At 49.8% G+C, this 12,458-nt stretch overlaps 1 protein-coding gene across 1 annotated transcript in view; it reads right to left on the bottom strand.

The window, feature by feature from the left end:
- Positions 1–6,002, bottom strand: part of OAT (ornithine aminotransferase) — a 20,698-nt gene extending 14,696 nt beyond the window's left edge. The window contains exon 1 of the mRNA XM_004700881.2: positions 5,923–6,002. The gene's annotated coding sequence lies outside the window, so the exon portion shown is untranslated. The remainder of the gene's footprint in view (positions 1–5,922) is intronic.
- Positions 6,003–12,458: the final 6,456 nt, after the last annotated feature.

The raw sequence follows: 12,458 nt of genomic DNA, 5'->3' as shown, positions 1-12,458 counted from the left end.
GGCGCGGCAGTTTAAGTGAAGAAAATAAATAAACCCGGGCGGCAGAATGGTCGACTGCACAAAACTCAAACCATGGTCCAGAGGGAAAACCACAAGGCCAGGTACTGGGGGGACTGTTCGCCTTTTCTGCACGGACATTTGTCACGGGAGAAAAGACCCAAAAAACCACGATATGGCTGTCTGTCTGGGCAGTCATCTTTAGACAAAGAGGAGAAAGCTGGCAAGCCACACAGTAAGAGGAGAGGAAAGAACTTTTGCTAAAGCTTTGAGAAAACGGACCTAGTGGAGAGAAAGGTGACATCTCTACAGCCAGGGGCCACCCTAAACTACGGAGCACCCACTGTGAGCACCGTCCCGCAAGGTCTACAGCTCAGTGACTTGACCAAGTGGGGCAAGGAAGCACTGGAATATTAGGGCAGGGAAAGGTGTTTTAACGCCAAACTCTCTAAACGGCACCTTTGAAGTAGCCATCAGGCTGGTACAAGGTTGCCAGAGAAAGGAACGTGCAGTCCGCACCGTGCCACGTTCTTGCCAGGTTTTAGGAAACTGCTTGTTCAGCTAATTCTGCACACTAACAATCTCCTGTTATCTGCTGAGCTCTGGCAGTTTTACTGGAAAAAGAAACTAAGTGACTGACAAAACCCTAACATTTCAGGACATCGTTAGCACTCCCTATTAAGGTTTTTGACTGTCTTAGGAGCCACCATCAAATAGTAGCTAGGTGGTGGGCTGCAAACCACAGGTCAGCCGTTCAAAACCACAAGCCAATCAATCCTCAGGAGGAAGTTGAGGCTTTCTACTCCGAGACAGTCTGCCTTGGAAACCCAAAGGGGCAGCTCCACTCTGCCCTACAGGGTCGCCGTGAGTCTGGTGTGGGTTTGTTTGGCTTTGGGCTCACCCAGGACAGGTTCTGCACAGGAAGCGTCCTGGCCAACGGGATTATGCTAAACATGTTCCTACAAGGGGCCTCCTGTGCTCAGATGACCCACGTGGATCAAGTTTTAAAACGCCAAGGAGCCCTGGTGCAGTGCCCAGCTGCTAAATGAATGGGCTGCTGTGTCCAAGCCTCCGGCCCACTCCGAGGAGAGATCCACCATCTCAAAAACTCCTGGGGCAGTTCAACCCCGTCCTACATGAAGGGTTGCCATGATTCAGGCTCACCGCAGGTCACTTGGTTTCTTGGTTGGTTTAAAAATAGCCCGCCCTCTCGCTGGGCCTCTGCCAGAAAGGCCTGAAATGCAGGACTGTTACAGGATCCCGGCGCTGGAGCCTGCACAAGAGGATTTAAGATCCGGCTGGGTCCTGGGTCATTTTGCCAATCTTCTTGCCTTTCAATTTCCCCATTTGTGAAAGCCAGTGAAGCGCTTTGAAAACCCAAACCAGACCCAGTGCCCTCAGGGGCAGCGCCAACCTGCCCCCACCGGCTTCCTGGCTGTCCTCTTTGCAGAAACAGCCGCTGGAGCAGAGCGCAGATCTTGGTGCTTGGTTGGCGGGTGTGCGCTTTAACCGCTGTGCCACCAGGGCCCTTTCAAGAGTGTGGCTGAGCTAAGAGAGTAAGTTCGTTAAAGCGCCAGCCCGCATAGACTAGTTACCCCATTAGTTCCCTTCCCCCCTTAACTCTAAAAGCTAATTTCTGCCACACAAAAAGGCAGCAGGTTTCGCGGTTTCTTATACCTGGGTACTCTGTTTTAAAGCATGAAATGTTGAGGAAGAGAGTGGAACACATCCTGGCCCACCAAGCCCTGAGGACGAAATTCCCGCTCAGGGCCAGCCCCACCACGAGACACGACATCGCTCACTGACCCAGAGCGCTGCAGGGAACAACACTGGAGACACAGTGCAGGAACTGTGCCCGATCTGACCCCACCAATTGAGGCAAAGCACTAAGGGCGTGCAACAGAACAGCAAGGGGAACAGAGCAACGCAGTCTCCAGGGAATCCCAAAAATGGACTTTGGGGTCATGGTGTGGCACCCCATCAGACTGGACCAGACACACTCCTAAAGGTCAACAAACAGACCTTGAATTATTAAAAAGAAATGTTATGTTGTTTTAAAAAAAAAAAGACAAGAAAATTACCCATGGTTCCACATCTGAGATAGACATTAACTTATTTCCTATGTGCGTGTACTACACGTGTTGGCCTAGTTTCAACCTCCCAACTGAATGTAGTACAAACGGGTCTTGAAGGCTCCCTCCCTGGTCCCTTGTAAAGACTTCTATCACAGGTTCTAACATTTCAGGGCCCTTGTTTACAGACCTGTCCCCACCCTCCCCGCATGCACACATGCATGCACGCATGCATGCGTGTGGACTGTGAGTTGCGTGGGGCAGAAGCCATGTCCACACAGCATCCTCAGAAGCTAGCCCAGCTTCCAGCACACTTCAGTGCAGTGCTTGCTTGTCAAATTCCTTGCCTATCATTCCCCCAGAGACACACCTGGGACCCTAGGCTAAGGGAGCAATAGGAAGTGGGAAAGACTATCACATGACATGATAACATCACCTATCCCTGAACAGGGAAGAGCCTAACTGTAATAGGCTGCGTGTTACACAGGGTTCTCTAGAGAAACAAGACCATGACACAAAGGAATATAACAGCTAATTAGTCCACACAAGGTACTGAGCGCTGAGCTCAGTTCAAGATCAAGGAAGTAGAGAGCTGAGTCTTCCCTCAGGCAATGCAGGCAGTCCGCCCATTGCAGCAAACAGCAGGGAAGGTCACCAACAGTCAATAGCTCAGCTTAGTGAAGCAGGCCCAGACAGGATATCGAACTCAAGCAATGCAAGACAACAGAATCCACCAGCCTCAAGCTCAAGGGATGTCCACACCAGCAGCTTGGCAAAACAGGTCCTCAAGCTCTAGTGACACGATCCACAGGTTGGCTATCCCACAAGGCAGAGAACTAGCTAGAGCAGACTCCCGTTGGTCTGATCACCAGAGCAAGAGAGACCGGCAGGCCTTGCAGAGCCATTTATCTCTTTGCCCTCCAATCAAACGGTGTCCTTATTAATCCCCCATGTTCCTATTGGCCAAGTTGGCACAATAAGCCTATCATAGGCTGCTAACACCCTCTTAGATGACATCAGGGATAACTAATCCTCATTGCACTTAGCGGCCTTCAAGAGCCAAGAAGAGTTTTCAGAGACTGGAGTGGTTAAAAGGAGAATAAATTGCTATTGAGAAGCAAAAATGTGCACACAGGATGTCTGAGAAAGCCAAATCACTAGCACACGGCCCTTCCCCAGGCTGCTGGGACCCTGGCACGTCCTAGCCAATCAGTTCTTTCTCCAGGGGATCACCCTTAGCAGAATTTTCATAAAGGCTACATTCTGAAATTAGTTTAGCCTACTCTTAACACTATGCCCTTATATCCCTTTAAAAGAAGAATCAGCTCCAGGTCTTCCAAAATCCTCAGTTTGAGTAAATTTGGTTTCATTATACTACTCAAATTACTACTTTAACCATTCACAAACACAAACCCACCACCATTGGGCCAGTCTGTCTCACAGAGACCCTGAGCAGGGTCTCTGTGGCCAGCAGTTAATCTTTACAGGGAGCAGACAGCCTGGTCATTTTCCTTCCCAGGGGCTATGGGGGTTTGAACTGCCAACTTTGCAGCTGCCAGTCCATTGCCCAGTCTACAGCGTCACCAGGACTCCTTTCACAAATACAGGCTCTTCTTTTGAAAGGTCTGCCAACAAGTCTTTGTTTTTACATAATCCGAATTCGGGCTAAAATTCAACTCAAGTGTGTCAGAGGCAAGCACCCCTGGGCCTTACTACTGGCCAGGGATTGGTTGGACTGGACCACACCCTCCACACACCTCCCTCAGTGTCCATTCATCATTATCTAAACCCAGGGCTTAAACAGGGTGCCTTCTGCTGCAACCTCCTGCTGAGGATCTATCTGCATTTCCACCCCAGATAAACTGGATCTGAATCTACATTTTAACAAGACCGCTTTTGAAGCTTTTTTAAAATATAAACTGAAAAAAATAAAATAAAATATAAACTGAACCAATGTGTATTTCAACATGCCTACAGTTTAACATATACCTCTTTAGACTTCTGACTTGGTTACAGTTTATCACAAGATCTTCCACACAGCCAAGAACCAATGGGTAAGTTAAAATGTAGATATATTGATTCAGTACATCTGGGGTAGGTTGCCACCTCTCAGCAGGGGCTGAACCCCATGGCTGGTTGGAAGCCTGTTTTCTACATACATGAGATTTGGCCCACCCTCCAGAACTCAGTCAAAAGTGTAAAATATGCACACTAGCACATGTGGCCTCTGGCTCGGTAGTTAGGTGTTCAGATGGTGACAAAGGGGTCCAAAGTTTGAACCTGCCAGCCTCTCTGAAGGTGACAGGTGAGGCAGTCAGCTTCCATAATGATAACGGGACTGGAAACCCTATGAGCCCTACCTCTCTCTCCTGTAGGGCGTCCAGGAGTCCAAATCAACGCATCCCACAGTGGGTTTGTTTTGTTTTAGAATGGGGTAGGGGTACTTACAAGACAGGAATGGGATGCAGGGAAGACACACACCTTTAAAAGATTTACTATTTAGAGTCTAGAAGCCCTGGTGACATAGTGCTTGGGCTGCTAACAGCAAGGTCAGAAGTTCGAAACCACCCCCAGCCACTCTGAAAAAGAATGCTTTCTACTCCCATAAAGGGTCAGTCTCGGAAACCTGCAGGGGCAGTTCTACCCTGCCTTATAAGGTCTCTAGGAATTGGCATCGACTCAAAGGCATTGGGTTTGAGCTCTTTTGTTTTACTGACTATTTAAGGAGTGCTGGTGGCATAGTGAGTTACAAGTTGAGCTGCTAACCACAAGGTCAGTATTTCGAAACCACCAGTCACTCAGAAGGAGAAAGATGAGGCTCCACACTGCCTTCGTCACTGCCATCAAGTCATGACGACTCACAGGGACCCTGAAGGACAGGGTAGAACTGCCCCTGTGAGTTTCCTAGCCTGTAACTCTTTAGGGCAGCAGTTCTCAACCTGTGGGTCTCGAACCCTTTGGGGGTTGAATGACCTTTCACAGGGGTCATCCAATTCTTAAGAGTAGCAAAATGACAGTTATGAAGCAGCAACGAGAATAATTTTATTATTTGGGGGTCACCACAACATGAGGAACTGTATGAATGGTCGCGGCATTAGGAAGGTTGAGAGCCACTGCTTTAGGGGGTTAGAAGGCCAAGTCTTCCTCCCTGGGAGCGCTAGTGGTTCAAACTGCTTACCTTGTGAATTGCAGCCTAATGCATACTCACTACACCTCCAGGGCTCCTCCTACCAGATGTTTACAGCCTGAAACCCACAGGGGCGGTCTGCTCTGCCCTATAGGGCTGCTATGAGTCGGAACAGGCTATTTACTATGGACCTAACAGCTATCTGGGGTCAAAGACTGGAGGGAAAATAGGGAGGAGGAAATGGGGGCGGGGGTGGGGAGTGGTCACACCACGGGCACGGGAGGTGCAGACCCCTCTCTCTGGTAGCCCTCAGCACCCCACAACCCAAAGCAAGAACTAATGCGCGGGCCCGCGGCCCTGGGGAGGCGCGGGCAGGCGGAGGCCTGGCCCTGGGGCCGAGAGGCGGGGCCTGGCACCACGAGCTGCCACATCCACAGCCTCTCCTCCCGTCCTCGCCCTCCTCCCCGGGCTGGGGATGCCGAGGCCCCGCGACACGATGCCCGCTCGGGCCTGGCGACAAGGCCAGGTGCTCGCGGCAGCCCAGACTCGCCCCCGGGCGGTCCAGGGCCGGCGCCCGAGGGCCCCGCGCGGAGCCGAACCGAACCGAACCGAACCCAGGCGGCCGAGACTGCTGGCCGCACCCCACGCGCCCCCAGGCCGCGCCCCGAGCAGCCCGACCCCGGCGCAGGCCGCCCGGCCCGGCCGTGACCCCGAGAGCACCGGTACCTGACAGCAGAGCAGCAAACCGAACTGGGACGTCCACTCAGCCGCGGCAAGGGCGTGCCCGGCCTTAAGACGCGGTTCCGCCCCGCCCCCAGGACGTTCTCGCTGTCTATTGGCTAGCATCCGTGGGCGGGGCGTATTTGGCGTGAGCCCCGCCCTTGCGGCCCCACCGCGCGCCTCGGGGCAGCCCCCTCCGGCTGCTCTGCGCAGACTCCGCTGCTGAAACCGGGAGTGTCTGCCTCCGGAAGTCATCCCTGCCGACGGGGAAATACACCAGGAGACTTGTGATGTACCAGTTCTCCAAGAGGACCCCCAAAACCCGCTACCAGACCCAGAAGTCGAGTGAATATTCACGATATCCTACTTTACGTTACAAGTAGGAGTTCCTGTGTGGTGGAAGGAAGCCTTGGTGGTATCATGGGTGACCCATCTGTACTAACCATGAGGTCCGCCGTTCAAATCTACTAGCCACTCCACGAGAAAAAGGCGAGGCTGCCTGGGCCTGTCAAGAGTTTCCGTCTCAGAAACCCACGGGGGCAGTTCTACCCTGTGCTATCAGGTCGCTATCAATCAGACTGGATGGCAGTGAGTTTGTTTGGTGTTTGGGTTAGGTGGTGTAAATGGTTACGCACACCGCAACTAGTTGAAAGCTCACACAGCCTTGGAATCCTTGGGAAGCACTGGGCACACACAAGGTCTCCCTGAGGCAGACAGCAACTTGGCAAGAAAGAAAGGTGAGACCCAGAGGAGCTTAGATCTCCTTTAGTCCACAGTATGTATTCTGTGTACTAGAAAACGAACTCAATAAGAAAGGCAACTCGGGAAGGTGGGCAGCAGGTGAGGGACGGCCCAGTCCTATGAGTTCCACCTTCCACAAGGCCACACACTGACAGCGTGGGTCAGTCTCATTGTCCACCAAAGACTCAGTCAGAGTCCCAGAGGGGAAAAGGTGGCCCACTCCCATTTGTGTAAGGAAAAGACTGTGGTGTGGCAGGGAACGGACAAAGCAGTGGTAAGAAGTAGCCTGCGCCTGCTAGACCAGGGAGGGCCAGGACCGATCCAGAGAGAGGGAGTGCAGGGAGGCCATCTGCTTGAGCCCAGGCCACCAGGCCCCAATTACACACCCTTACCCCATCATCTGCCAGGGCTGACCTCACTACAAAGCCTGAGACTTAGATCAGCCTCCTGGGGCAAGGATCAGGGTAGGGAAGAGGAAGAAGGGGAAACATAGATAAAGGGGGGAGGGGGACGGCCACATGGACAGCTAAGAACCATCCAAGCTACTGTAACTTTGAGGCCCAGGGAAATAGCATGGGCACTGAGGCAGACCTGCAAACAGAGCCGCAGCTGTCTTCAGTTGTCCAGGACAAGGCCCCCGTGGAGATTCTGCCCTCCTTGGCTCACCCCCAACCCCCACCAAGTCCATTTGCTCTGACTGCTGCATCCCCACCTTCTCTGGGGCTCTGAGAGCAGGCTTTTGCCTTTTGGTTCTTTGATCTCCGTCCCTTCACAGCATGGAGTACAATATGATAAAGTGCATGGAAGTTGGGTCTGTCATTCTGCCCAAGGACTCAGAGAAGAATTGGTTTCCCCTGGTTCTGCTAGACAAACCTGGGCAGGTATGTGGGGCCAAGTCCAGCTCTAGTGACTCACAGAACCCAGGAATCCCTGGCTCTGCCTGAGATAGGGAGCAGGACAGGTGCTTCTGAGTTCACACTCAAGGCTTATATTAAAATATGTTGCAAAGCCTTTGGACTCCAGATAAGGTGTGGCTTCTAAGGTCTTTTCAAACACAGGAAACTGCTGAGAACGTCTGGGTTTTATCTCTTCTCTTTATCAGAAAAAATGCAACTGGCACAGAGAGCTTGATAATGTTGATGATTTTCCCATTGACAGTTGTTTTCAGCTTAAGTTGGCCTTGAGAAGGCGGCTAGACACAAAGGTTGCTTGTCTTCCAGCAAGAAACAAAGCTGTATGAGCCCCTAATAAGATGATTTTTTTAAAAATATGACAAATAAGTAGATAGCCTTTGTTACCCTATTTGAGAAAACAAATATAAAATGGTTCTTGTACATTTTCAAAAAAAAAACAAAAAAACATTTTGTACATATCATGGAGAAACACAAAAGGACAACTTGTACATGATCAGGATTTTAGCGTCTCTGAAACTATTCATAATTCAGCTAATTCACTACAGCTATTGTCTTTGAGTCAATGCGGACACATAGCAGCCCTGTAGCAGATAGAACTGCTGTCTCGGATATCCGGGCCTGTGATCTTTATAAATGCAGATTGCTACCTCTTGCTTGCTCGGAATAGCTGGTGAACTTGAACTGCTTGACCGGGGTGCCACCAAGCCCCAAGCAAACCCACTGCGATGGAGTCAATGCCAACGCATGCTGTCCTTGGTGGGTGCCATTGAGTCGGCTCCAACTTACTACAGCGACCCTTGGTACCGCAGGACGAAACGCTACTCAGCCCTGTGCCATCCCCACGGTTGCTCTTACACCTGAGCCCTTGGTCGCAGCCACTGTGTCAATCCATCTTGTCAAGGGTCTTTCTCTTCATGACCGCCCCTCCACCTTACCAAGCACGCCATCCTTCTCCAGGCACGGGTCTCTCCTGACAGCAGGTCCTACGGGCGTGAGATGAAGTCTTACCATCTTTGCCTCTAAGGAGCATTTTGGCTGTACTTTTTCCGAGACAGTTTTGTTTCTTCTTTGAGCAATCTATAGTCCTTTCAATAGTCTTCACCAGCACGAGAATTCAAACGCATTATTTATTCTTCAGTCCATCTTCATCGTTGTCTAACTTTCACGTGCATATGAGGCAGTCAGTTGAAAATACCATGGTGTGGGGTAGGCACACTTTAGATCTCAAAGGGACCTCCTTGCTCCTGAACACCCTAAAGAGATCTTGTGAGACCGATTTGTCCCATGCAAGGCACCGTTTGGTCTCTTAACTGCAGCTTCCCTGAGCAATGATTGTGGATCCAAGCAAGATGAACTCAACAACTTCAATCTTTTCTCCATTTATCACCCAATATTGCCTAATGGTCCAGTTGTGCGCATTGGGTTTTCTTTACACTGATTGTAATCCATACTGAAGGCTACAATCCTTGATCTTCATCAGTATGTGGGTGCTCCAAGTCCTCCTCACTTTCAGCAAGCAGGGTAGAGTGATCTGCACATCGAGGGCTGTCAGTAAGCCTTTCTCCAATTGCAATGCCAAATTCTTCTCTTTTTCCAACAGTTTTATTGTCATATCATTCACATATAATACAATTCAATAGTTCAATCACATAAAGAAGATTGTACAATCATCACTACTATCAGTTTTAGAACATTTTCTTCATATTTGTACTGAGCATTATTAGTGCCCGATTGCTCCTACAACTGCCCCCAAGATACCACTAATCCAGTTACTGGCTCTATAGATTTATCTAGCCTGGATTTCATATGCAGAAAATTTTATTTTTTTTAAATATTAGCAGCTTCTCCTTCATACAACCCACCTTCTCTGATGATTTTCACAGCACACAGATTGAATAAGCATGGTAAGAGGATACAAACCTGGCGCACACCTTTCCTAATTTTTTAAAGCTATGCAGTATTTGCTTGTTCTGTTCTAGTGACAGGCCCTTGCTCCATGTACAAGTTCTGCATGAGCACAGTGAAGTGTCCTAGAATTCCCATTCTTCTCAAGACTCTCCATAGTTTGTTATGATCCATGCAGTCTAATGTCTTTACATAGTCCAACCCATAGTGACCTTATAGAGGAATTCTGAGACTAGATCCTTATGGAAGCAGACAGCCTCATCTTTTTCCCAAAGAGCAGATGGTGGGTTTGAACCTCCAACCTTGTATTTAGCAGTCCAACACTTAACCCACAGCACCACAAGGGTTTCTACCAAGGCTCCTTAGTTAACTCTACAGGGACCATGCAGCCTGAAGATACAAAGTCTGAACCTCATCAAAAGTACTGAAAAAGAGACCCCAGCCATCTAGCTCAGAAGCAACAAAGCCCACATGGAAGAAGTACACCAGCCAGTGTGACCACGAAGTGTCGAAGGGATCAGGGATCAGGCATCAAAGAACAAAAAATCATATCATTATAAATGAAGGGGAGTGCAGATTGGGGGCCTAATTCCTATCTGTAGGCAACTGGACATCCTCTTACAGAAGGGTCTCAGGGAGGAGACGAGCCAGTCAGGGTGCAGGGTAGCAACGATGATACACACAACTTTCCTCTAGTTCCTCAGTGCTTCCTCCTCCCACTATCATGATCCCAATTCTACCTTACAAATCCAGCTAGACCAGAGGATGTACACTGGGACAGATAGGAACTGGAAACACAGGGAATCCAGAACAAATGACCCCTTCAGGACCAGTGGTGAGAGTGGTGATACCCGGAGGGTGGAGGGAAGGTGGGGTAGAAAGGGGGAACCGATTACAAGGATCTACATATAACCCCCTCCCTGGGGGATGGACAACAGAAAAGTGGGTGAAGGGAGGTGTCAGACAGTGTAAGATGTGACAAAATAATCATTTATAAATTATCAAGGGTTCATGAAGGAGGGAGGGAAGACCGGGGAGGGAGGGGGAAATGAGGAGCTGATATCAAGGGCTCAAGGAGAAAACAAATGTTTTAAGAATGATGATGGCAACAAATGTACAAATGTGCTTGACACAATGGATGGACGGATGGCTTGTGATAAGAGTTGTAAGAGCTCCCAATAAAATGATTTAAAAAGAGAGAGCGAGAGACCCCAAATTCAAATATAATGTATAGAGACCCATTTATTATATCTTAAATGGGACAAAAGCAAGACAAAAACAAAGCATTTGAAGGAGGGCGATGATCAGCATGAGATCGTAGTAGTCCAGAGGGTCATAGCCACTTAAATAGAGCCTGGGGATCAAAGGAAACTCGAAACAGCAGGATCGGTGGCAGACTGATTCCTCGTACTCGCAGGTGGGACAACAGAAGCAGGGAAAAGAAATGTATCCTCGATGGGATGCGTACACTATTAGAAATGTTTGCTCTGCTTGTTTAGAAATGTCTGTCCATAAGTTGCCCTGCAGACCTTACAGGTCTCTCCTACCAGGGCAGTCCGGTATGGCAAGCTTCTGAGACCTTGGCAACACAATTTCCTTCAAGTGCAGGCCCAGAAAAGTCCTTCAGGGCCAGATTGCCACTCCCTGGGCTGGCCAGGGGAGTGGCAGTAATTCACTTGCAAATACTTTCTGCCTGGGGCAAAGCTGTTTTCTATGCCGGACCAGAGTCAGAGAGAACTCCATCAAGGCTGAATCGCCTCAGAGACTCAAAAATGGGTCTAGGGTTCCCTCTGTAAACCCACAGGAACCCTGGTGGTGTACTGGTTATGCAGGGCTGCTCATCACGAGGTCAGCAGTTCAAAACTATCAGCTGAGACTTTCTATTCCAATAAAGAATTACAGTCTCAGAAACCCACAGAGGCATTCCACCCTGTCCTGTAGGGTCACTGTGAGTCAGAATGGGCTCCATAGCAGTGAGTTTTGAGGACTGTAAACCCACAGCCTTCTGCAAGCTTGGTGCGCAGAATGTAAGCCTGAAAGCAGGATGGGACCCACAGCCTGCGTGACTTCATTCAGCAGGTGGCTGTTGAGTGACTTTGGTAGCTAGCACTACAGGGTTTTGCACATCAACCTGTGGGTCTCTTCAGTAAGTAGGAAGGAGTTCATGAAATGCTCCTACAACAGACACAAACAGAAATCTTACAACTATGAGCATTTACTAAACACTGCCATTATATAGAAAAGGCAAATTCTTGATTCCTTATGCAAAACCAAACCTAGCTCACTGCCATCAAGATGGTGCCAACGTATGGGGCCCTGTGGGACAGGTGAGAATGGCCCCTATGAGTTTCGGGGACTGTAACTCTTTATGGGCATAGAAAGCCCTGTCTTTCTCCCGAGGAGGAGCTGCTGGTTTCAAACTGCTTTCCTTTGGGTCCGCAGCACTACACTGCCAAGGCTCCTGTTCTTTTACAGGCAACTCTTCTGTAAGGCAGGCCAGAGCCCCACGGGGGTGAGGCAAGAGGCAGCCGAGTCTCTTCAAGCTTACAAAGTGAATGGTGCATAGAGCTGCTCTCTCAGTCAAGGATTGGTGTGTGCATCCTAGGGCAAGGGTCCTGGCTTGGGCACACTGTGCAGGCACATGGTTTTCACCAGCTCTTTCCCGGCCCCCTTTTTCAATGGGTGCGTGCACAGGACTCAGCCAAGTTAGGGTCTGCATATTCAAAACGGGGTCTGCAGCAAGGGCCTCTGGATACTTAGGGTAACTCATTGGGCACGTGCACCAGGTCTTCATTCTCAGTTCAAATCCCAAGTTAGTGCTGGAATGGCCACTTGAGGTCCCTTGTGGTGTGTGTCTCTTAAACCGGTTGAACCCTGTCTTTTAGGAGGAGGGAGTCTGTGATCTGAAAGCCAGCTGAGGCAAGACTGTGAAGGTTTCATGAGTTTTTGTACAATCTCACGCTGTCTGCCATGTGCCTGCGA

Source organism: Echinops telfairi, unplaced genomic scaffold (assembly GCF_000313985.2).
Source record: "Echinops telfairi isolate 266 unplaced genomic scaffold, ASM31398v2 ScPeMD7_70;HRSCAF=299, whole genome shotgun sequence".
Lineage (NCBI taxonomy): Eukaryota > Metazoa > Chordata > Mammalia > Afrosoricida > Tenrecidae > Echinops > Echinops telfairi.
The sequence above is the reverse complement of the archived record's forward strand: the minus strand, read 5'-3'. Positions and strand labels throughout refer to the sequence as shown.